We start from the raw sequence: 10,713 nt of genomic DNA, 5'->3' as shown, positions 1-10,713 counted from the left end.
TAGCTGGTGGATGATAATCCAGACGACCGGAGTTCGAACCCATATCGGAGCAGTTTTCACCAAACATCAATCTGTGTCATTTTAAACATTCATATTCCACTCCCAACACAAGTCAATCAAACAATTATTATTTCTACAAACATAAATACTCATATATAAAAATGGCGATTCGTGAGGCTATAATAAACATTTCACGAAAGTATTTTGCGCCATTTGTTTTTTTTTCTATGTCTGTAATAAATCGTATATGAGTATGGTAAAAGTCGCTATTACAGCCGGTCAAAGTTGCATATTCATCCAAACAAATTCGGTAAGCATTTGCCATGTATGTATATGGCCTCCACTTTTGCATGCATATGCCAGTTAGGCGCATTATATGCCAACCAAATTTTAGGGCATATGATGTTATATATACGCTTGTTATGCGATTTAATGTTTGCTGGGGCGGCTCCGAAAAAGCTACCGCTGCCAAAAAACAAAAAATACCCATCAACCAAACTAAACGGCCCTTTTCAGGGCCATCAGATCATTATCAAAGAGTTTAACAATATATTTTTTCAAACATCCAAAATCAGCATGCGACAGATAGCCTAACGTAATCCTACGTCAACTATGCGGTCGTGTCTCGGACACAACCTTCTGTGACTTTTTCACCTACACAACAATAAGATAACATAACCAATCTTCCGCATTGAAGCGTGCATTCGTATACAAAACCTTTTCCTGCTCTTTGGCAGAAATGGAATCAGACATTATAACTCCGCATTCAAGCGACTGATCCATTGCAAGTTTTGTTTTTTTTCACAGCAATTCCTTCTCCTGCTCTTTCGCAGAAAATCAGACATTCAAACTCCGCATTTAAGCGACTGACTCATTTCAAAATTCTACATCACATACTTTCTCCTGCTCTTTCGCAGAAGACATTTTACGTCCGCATTTAAGCGACTGATCCATCCCAATTTTGATTTCAACGCACAAATTGGCTTCGGGCTGATTTGTTACCTTTTCTATGTGAAATACTCACCCATTGGACTTGCCATTTTCCTCGTCGCCAAAATGTAGTATTCAACTGGTCGATCGGAGAGAGAGGAAATAAAACCGTGAATCCTGGTCGTTGGTCAAAGTACGAATGCCGTTTATTGTTCCTTCGAGTTAGTGTGTGTGTATCGTTTATAAAGGTAAATTATTATGTAAGGTACTCTAAAGCCAAGATGATTACATTGAGAGGTGAGTAGTGTGACTGCGGATACTACAATACAAACATACAAATTACAGGGCAAGCTAAATAAAACCGTTTAAAAACAATTCCTATCGGTGCTTTATGAGAAAAATCTGTGTTCTTACTGTACAAAACAAAACAAAAAAACTGAATAAATATACATTTCCGGATAAATTTGTACATTTGCCAACACTGGATGGTTCGATGGTAAAGGGAACATCAAATTCAATTCCCTCAACGTATACATGGAAGAATCTCCATTCGCGTTGACGGCATTGTTCTTCATGTGTTCGATTTGTGAAGCGAAATGATAATAGACAATGAAATCATGGAAATATCAGGAAATTTATATAAAAACAGCTGATGAAGGTTCAGTACGACGTGTTTTAATTAGTAAATTAACAAGAAGTAAAATTTTTCATTCAAATTTTGACAATTTAAAACTGCCTTCGGGCCTACAAAACCGATAAAGATTAATTTGCCTCACAAAATGATTATCGCCACCAGACGTCGCCACTGTCATTCGTCATCGAGAATAAAGTGACAGCCAAGCTGCCCAGTTGCTGAAAATGTGTATGAACGCACAGCACCAGTCAACTGATGATCTAAATATGGCGTGCCGTTGACGTGCCGTGCTGTACAGATTTATTGGGAACGGTATATTTTTTCAGTTTTTTTTTGTTTTGTTCTGTACAGTAAAAACACAGATTTTTCTCATAAAGCACCGATAGGAACTGTTTTTAAACGGTTTTATTTAGCTTGCCCTGTAATTTGTATGTTTGTATGTTTGTACGTTTATATGTTTGTATCATGTTTGTCTGTAGCGCATTACCACATCGATAGAAATTTGAGCCCCTTCCTGTTGACCGATTGATCTGAAATTTGGAACACACCTTTATCTCTGTAGTCATTATAAAACTGGGAATTTCATGATTTTAAAACTCCAAGATGGCTGCCGCTACAAAATGGCGGATTACATATTCTCCCAAACTCCTTCAATATGGGTATCAAATGAAAGGGCTTGGCTAGTAGAACACAATTATTCATGAGGAATGCAAATCTAAAATGGCCGCTACCACAAAATGACGGATTACATATTTTCTCAAAACCCCATCAATATGGGTATCAAATGAAAGGGCTTGACTAGTAGAACACAGTTATTCATGAAAATGCAAATCCAAAATGGCCGCCACCACAAAATGACGGATTACATATTTTCTTTAAACCCGATCAATGTGGGTATCAAATGAAAGGGATTGACAGTTATTTATGAAAAATGCGAATCAAAAATGGTCGCCACCACAAAATGGCGGATTACATATTTTCTTTAAACCCGATCAATATGGATATCAAATGAAAGGGATTGACTAGTAGGACACAGTTATTTATGAAAAATGCGAATCAAAAATGGCCGCCACCACAAAATGACTGATTACACGTTGTCTCAAAATCCCATCAATATGGGTATCAGATAAAAGAACTTAACTAGTAGAACACAGTTATACATGAGAAAAGCAAATCCAAGATGGCGACCACTACAAAATGGCGGATTACACATTTTATCAGAACCCCATCAATATGTATATCAAATGAAAGGGATTGACTAGTAGAAGACAGTAATTTATGAAAAATGCAAATCCGAAATGACCGCAGTCCCCAAAACAACTAATTACTTTTTAAATGGTTTCATTCAGCTTGACCTGTTTGTATGTATGTTTGAATGTTTGTAGGGTTGTCCCATATTAATAAAAAATTGCCCCGTTCCTATTGACTGATTGATCTGAAATATGGAACATACTTTCAATTCTACTGCCATTATCAAACTACGTATTTTATGACCTTGAAAAATTTATTTTGGCCTTCGCTAAAAATGGCTGAATGACTTGGCATGAAGAACACGAAACATAATAAACAACATAAATTCAAAAAGGTCGCCGCCACTAAATGGTCGACTATGTATTTTTCGCAATTCCCTCAATATCGGTATCAAATAAAATGATTTGACTAATAGAATACAATACATCATGAGAATATTCCGAAGAAAATTAGGTAAGAAATAAACGTTGGATTTCCATTATCCACAGTTAGTTGTTTCATCATATACCCCACGATGTAATTTTAGTCTCATCATTGCCCTAGATCAATGAAAGAACGGATGTGATAATTACTAACAGCTACTTGTCAAATTATTTTCTAGCTCTTAGTATATTAAACCGTTTAACTTAAAAAGGTTTTTTTTTTACTTATTTTATTTCCTAGTTTCTCTACATTAAAACCATTCAAAAAATTTGTGTTTTTTCAATTTTTGTTTCTTACCTAACTTTCTTCGGAATATTTCGATGGTGTACTGTATTCTATTAGTGAAATCATTTCATTTGATACTAATATTGAGGGGATTACAAAAAATACATAGTGGACCATTTTATGGCGGTGACCTTTTCGAAATTATGTTGTTCATAGTGTAGTGTATTCTCCAAGTCAAGCCATTCACCCATTTTTTAGCGGCGGCCAAATAAAATTTTCCATGAACATGGAATACGCAGTTTTATAATGACAGTAGAATTAAAAGTATGTTTCGATGTTTGTTGGGATTTTTCATGATCTACTGTGTTCTACCAGTCGAGCATCTTCATTTAATACCCATATTGATGGGCTTTGAGAAAAACATGGCGCCATTTTATGATGGCGGTCATTTTGGATTTGCATTTTTCATAATTTTCCATAAATTTCTGAAAATATGTAATCCACCATTTTGTAGTGGCCGCCATTTTAGATTAGCATTTTTCATAAATAACTGTGTTCTACTAGTCAAGCCCTTTCATTTGATACCCATATTAAAAGGATTTTGAGAAAATATGTGATCCGTCATTTTGTGGTGGCGGCCATTTTGCATTTGCATTTCTCATGGATAACTGTGTTCTACTAGTCAAGCCCTTTCATTTGATACCAATATTGACCGGGTTTTGAGAAAATATGTGAATCACCGTTTTGTGGAGGCGGCCATTTTGGATTTGCATTCCTCATGCATAAATGTGTTCTACTAGTCAAGCCCTTTGATTTGATACCCATGTTGATGGGGGTTTTGAGAAAATATGTAATCCGCCATTTTGTAACAGCCGCCATCTTGGATTTTTAAAATAATGAAATACCCAGTTTTATAATGACTGCAGAGATAAAGGTGTGTTCCAAATTTCAGACCAATCGGTCAACAGGAAGGGGGTTAAATTTCTTTTAATGTGGTAAAGCGCTACAAACAAACATGTTACAAACATACAAATTACAGAGCAAGCCAAATAACACCGTTTAATAATTGTTTTCACCATAGCCGAAAAAGATTTTTCCCCTTCCAGTACAAATAAATATATGGCACCATTGAAACTGCCTGGCATTTCGATTTCACACAAATGTCTAATATGACGCACTGTTTGGAAGAAATTGTCATTTATCTATTGGCGCCAGTATCTAGAAAATTTTCTATTCGCTGGCGTGGCCAATTACTTGTGCGAGCCGGGTGTTTACATGGCTCTAATAACTAGACTCTAGTAATTGGATTCTTCTACTAGCGCGTTGACTGGCACCGTCTAAATCAGCCTTTATTGACATGACGAGATAAGTGATAATCGAAAACATGATAGAAGCATTATAGCTATAATGAGTACGAATTCGATCAAACTCATGGGTTCTAAGAGTACGGCAACAAATATTGATATTCTGTTTATTTATTTTTTTTTTTATTCTTTATTTGAGAGGTTTTCATCCTCCTGGGCTGGTTCGCCTCTTTATCGACGGCATTGCCGCAAGGTTTCGTTGGGAACAGATTGCACATAAAATTATCACATAAAAATTGGACGTAAAAATTAAACACATATAAATCCTTTTGCGAGACATGACTTAACAAAGAACTTGCTGTTTGCTTGTTGGACCAGATGGCATGGATGTCCTCGGACCATGGCTCCAGGCCAGTGGAGAGGAAGCCGTGCCATTGAAGATGCCGACGTGTTCTTATTCCCCTTCATCGTGTAGGGGAAGGAACAAGGATCTTCTTGACTGATCCATTCTTCAGACGCTAGATCTTAAAAAATAGTTCGGCATCTTTTAGGTAGCAGACAAGCGCTGCTACTCTTGCTGGATCGTCCTTCAAGATGTCTCTTACACTTCCGCTGATTCCATGCAGGTTTCGCAGATCATCGAATTTCGGGCAGCCACACAAGAAGTGCTCGACCGAGTTGTGGATTTGGCAGAGGTCGCAGAGTAGATGGAAGGGTCCTCTATTAAATCCGTGTGAGACCGAGCAGTGACCGGTCCTCAATCTGGACAGGATTCGTTGTTCTCTCATTTCTTTAACATCGTCAAACCTGACAATCGTGCCCTTGACTTTTCTGAGGAACTGCCCCCTCTCTGCAAACCACCTTTCGGTCCAAACGGTGCGGAAAGATTTGGTGATCCACAACTTCACATCGTCAAGCGGCACATCCCGAGTGAAGAACGGTCTGGTGTGACCGATTCCGGCAAACCGGTCGGCCGCTTCATTCCCTGCGATGCCATTGTGTCCGGGGACCCACATGAGCACAGTGTCGGGCAATATGTTCTTCCTGATGGCCTGTACCCATGGATGTTTGGACCTGGTCGCACCGATGGCATCAATGGCGCTTGCCGTATCGGAGACGACCAACAACGGCTTGGAAGATGAAGTTGTAGTTGCCTCGAAGATGCCGGCCACTTCGGCTGAGAAGACCTGGTAGATGTCCGCGAGTTTCTTGCTGGAAATCAGACTATTATTATTATCGCTTACCCCAAATCACACTCCCGATGGTCCTTTTGAGCCGTCCGAGTATCTGATCTCGTGGAGACGGTATTTTTCTGCTATGATGGCCTTGAAATATTCTAGCAGACCGATCGAGCTCGCCCCGGCTCGAAAGTTGTCCGTTCTCGACGAGAACAGTTGGGAACCTCCAGTCGTTCGCACCAAACCAGGATTGTTTTGCTACTGTGGGAGGTTGGCGTGCGCCACCCGCTGCAGGATCGTGTTGCTAAGGGCGGTCAGGTGGGTCTCCCCTCTACCGCTGGTTTTCGACAATAAACTGGCAGTCCTGGCTACGATCGCCGAGTCTATGATCAGATCGAAAGGAGGTTCTCCAATTTCGGCGCAGACAGAGGCAGCTGGTGTTGATGGCAGGAGACCGGAGACAGTCCGTAGTGCTTTGTTGTAGATCGGTGCCAGAGATTTTGGGAGCTTGTCTCCAGCCAAACACGTCAGTTCAAGGCCATAGGTGAGGCGGCTGCTGATGATGGCTTTGGCCACCCGTAGCCGAATATTTCTGTTGTTGCTCCTGTGCTGTTTGGAAATGGTTTTCAACAGATTCAACCGGGTGGCACAGCTCTTCTTAACTTCCTCGAAATGGCGGAGGAAGCTAAGTTTGTGGTCAACAAACACTCCAAGGATCTTTAGCGTTTTTCGGCGGGGAATGTTGTTTTTGTATAGCTGGACCCTGGAGTTGGGACCCTGATGTCTATCGCTGCAAATCACCATATGGCCGCTCTTCTGCGCTTTATTTATCACAGCAGGGTAATTTTCGGTTCTGTTCTTGTTTTTTAGGGGGCTTTCACCCAAAGGTCATTCGTCCCTAAGCAGGATAATGTATAATAATGTATCCTATATAGCCTTATGAAATGAGACTTGAATCTAAGAGCACATTCAAATCCCTAACCTTATCTGTTCTGTAACTGTTCAACAAAATACGGAACACTTGCGAACGAATGATATCGCTGATCATAAGTCAACATTCAAACTCATACGGTATGTTGCGCACCAACTGGAGAAGTTATCAAATTTCTGCTGCAGGAACTATGCGTCTTCTGGATACGTGATAAAGTTTGAAGTCATCTGCGTACGAAGGTTTTAAACATTCGAGTGTAAAATCATTCAAATACAACGGTTTCAGTGTGACTACCGTTTGGAACAACGGATATGACAAAGAAAAGTTATAAAGATATAATTTATCATCATTTAATACATCGTCCAGCAAGATATGAACTTATCCAGAGAAACTAGGAAACTGTGTGATTTTAGCCACCAAAAAAGACCAGCCATTTCGGAGATGCTTTATGCTTTGGCCGCAGAGAACACGTCTTGCCCTCACCGCTGACAGAATGCCGGAGGCCAATAGCCCGTGCTGCGTGGTTGGGTTGGGCGATGCAGGGTTGGAGCAAACCGCAAAGCGGGCGAAATATGGGCGGCAGGGATGCGTCGCATCGGCACGGTATGTATAAAAGGGAATACAACGCATTGCAAGCGAAATACACTGGATGTAATAAGAGGATCACATTCACCCTCTACACAGAAACCGAGACGTTTGAGTTTTGCGATTAGGATTTCGTAATTAATTCTCTATCTAAATCTATCTGCTTGTTGACTTCTATAGCTCTGATGATGAAAGGCGTATAGCTGATCGGTTAGTACAAGTAGATCTCTTCGGCATGAATCCGTGTTGTATGGTGCAAACGTATTCGAGACAATTGTGCTTGAGAGAATCAAAAACAAACAACTCAAAAAATTTAGAAGAGGCACGTCCTAGTTTCGGCTAATCATATACTAAAATTGGAACGATACAGAGAAGATTAACATGGCCCCTGCGCAAGGATGACACGCAAAATCGTGAAGCGTTCCACATTTTTGGACGACTCCCAAAGCGTATAGATCTGTTAAGGTGAAGGTGGAAGCTAGCCATAAATGGCTGCCACAATGGCGCTCATTTCTTTCATCTCCCTCCCTCACCTCTTGCCCGAAAATCAATAATTTTGCGAAACAGTGTGAAGAAAATGATCGTTTACACACACTTTCCATCAAGTAATATCAACCAAACTCTAATCGATTACTCACAAGATATTAAATTTTCATCTGCTTTCGCACCGTATAGTGAAGAACGTCGGAAAACTCGAGCAAGTGTTCTGAAATTAAATTTTCGTTTTTCAATCTTCTGCAAGGGTTTTGTTTGTATTGGTGGAAGCATCGTTATTTTTTCGACACTGATGCCAAACAACATCATCGAAACAGCTATAAAAACCACTCAATAAAATGTTATTCCGGAGTCATAGCGTCCCATGTCATGAAAATCAATAGAATAAAATTGTGTTGATATCAATACAATTATTATTTTTACGTTTAATGGGTCTATAATGTAAGTTTTAGCAACTTTAACATTGGGTAAGAAAATTGTATTGCAGAGCTCGGAACACTGCCACGGCTGCCTATGCTTTCAAAAACAGTAAACGGAAAAGTATCAAATTCAATCTAAATGCCTCGGCCAACGAAGAGAAGGGTTAAGGCTTTCCAACGTGAATATGTGAAAACAATACGATCAACGAAGGAAAATATTAAGGAATTATCAACATCGAGTTACTATGCGGAAGAACTTGTTAATACCAAAAGTGCCCCAATTCGCATGTGTTATAAATTTGCTCATGTTACGCTCGCGTATAATCAGAATCATATGCAAATGCACCTTCTATATATATTTATATTTACAATTGTTCATCGGAACATATCGTTCATACATTTTACTTTAGTATTGAATTGTTATTTGTTTTTTTTTCAAATGTATTCAAAGACTCGTGTCAATGAAGCGCCACACAGTCTGATAAGTGAATTGATCTATTTACGTGTGCTTTGCTCTTCTCTCACAAACACTATTACCTCATTTTTACACGAGGGTTTACCTATACTACTACAATGGCTAGCTTCCACCTTCACCTTAAGGTGGCCGTACACTGTTTGACCGGAGGTCAAATATTTGACACTTTTTGACATAAAAAAAATGATCAAAATTTAGTAAAATTTGATGGTTGACAGAAATATTTTACAACCATAATTACACGTAATTGTTTTTGTCAAAAAAATTACATAAAACTATTTGGCGAAATACAGTTATTTGGAATGAATGACAAACACGGTTATCACTTTGTTATCATATCACGGTTATCATATTGTTGATTCGGATACTATTTTTTATGCGTCCACTGTCATTTTTTAATGAAGAAAATATTTATAGATGAATATAGCTTCATGGCTAAAGTGACCAGACGTCCCGCGTTACGTGGGACAGTCCCGCATTTCAACAAAATGTCCCGCGGAAGATTACGTCCCGCATTTGGCAAAAGACACGAAAATGTCCCGCGATATCAGTATATTTCAACATCTCAATTTGATCATGTTGATTTTCTTAAATGGATGAACTTAAAAAAAAATATTATTTGGCAGACTGTTCAAGAGCGCTTCTAATGCATCCTAAGACTAATACGTTGAGCTGGTTTCATCGCACCGACAGTGGGCTTTTTGTTTAGAGAGTGTCAACTGGAAGCGACAGCAAAAAAAAATGGAAAATTATTTTTATAATTTTTAATGATCCGCAGGGACCAAAGCGAGTCAGACGAAAAGATCTTCTTTGGTCCCCTAACTCGGCCAGGGCCTAACGTTTTAAATAAACCGGAAGAACTAGTGTACACTCGACAGGAAGAGGGAGGGTTGTTTGATGAAGTATCCTGAATAAAGCGCTGGGCGGTCTAACGGAAGTTGACCGGAACCTCAACAATGGCCGATGAAAAGATGTGTGTCGGCGTGTTCTTTTACATTTTCGTGGCTTTGGTGGTCGACTGTCTCTTCATTTTGGCCATTTGCCCAAAAGTTTTTAACGGTTGCAGCTGGGGAGTGTTGAGAAGGTTGGCGGTCTTCGCGACAATGTTTATCTCCAGCCGATCCATCCATCTTTTGGCATAATGGGCTGATCCCAGGTTCGGCATAAATACCACATCACCTTCGCAACTTCCGGCAATCACTTCGTACTATATATCTCCCCGTTCACCATATGACTCGATAGAGGAGAGGTTTGGACATTCGCTTCACATCTGTCAGAGAAGGACCTTCTTCGAGAACTTGATGTGGATGATATATTCGAAGTCATCGCTTACCTGGGGAACGTGAAGTACCCGATCCCCTGCCATTCGTTAAATTCTAGCATCAAGTACGTCTCGTCTTTCATTATAAGCACGGAAAGAAGTTTTTCACTTCTTTCGCCGGAAAGAAGTTTTTCACCAGCACCTCAAGCTACTTCTTGGGTGATTGCTTGCTGCTCAGATACGGCCGGTCTCGTCTGATGCTTCCACATAAAAATGTCCAGTTTGGCCAGATTCTCCTTCACCATTTGGCCGGTTTGGCTTCGATCTCCCGGCTTAAGGAACAGCAGGGAGATGATGTTGTAAATACCAGATCGGCTATATCTGGCGGACACAATGTGCTTCAGGATGCCCAACTCCTTCGCTGGGGGGTGGAGCTTGCAGTATGAAAAAATCATCAAGTTGCTTTACAGTGCTGCTACTGCGAATCAACAGCCTTGAATCATTTTTGTTGTAGGCTTAATAAACGTAAGATTTAAGAAAAATTTCGAGCATTCCATTCGGTAATACTCGTAATTTTTTTTTTCAAAGAAAATTGGAGAATT

At 39.8% G+C, this 10,713-nt stretch overlaps 1 non-coding gene across 1 annotated transcript; it reads left to right on the top strand.

Moving 5' to 3' along the window:
* Nucleotides 1–7,789: 7,789 nt before the first annotated feature.
* Nucleotides 7,790–7,894, top strand: LOC129772422 (U6 spliceosomal RNA). Its single transcript, XR_008742619.1, has one exon. It is a non-coding gene; the product is annotated as a U6 spliceosomal RNA (small nuclear RNA).
* The last annotated feature ends 2,819 nt before the right edge of the window (nucleotides 7,895–10,713 follow it).

The sequence above is a fragment of the Toxorhynchites rutilus genome, chromosome 2 (genome assembly GCF_029784135.1).
Source record: "Toxorhynchites rutilus septentrionalis strain SRP chromosome 2, ASM2978413v1, whole genome shotgun sequence".
NCBI classification, from domain to species: Eukaryota; Metazoa; Arthropoda; class Insecta; order Diptera; family Culicidae; genus Toxorhynchites; species Toxorhynchites rutilus.
This window is presented reverse-complemented; position numbering and strand designations above follow the sequence as displayed.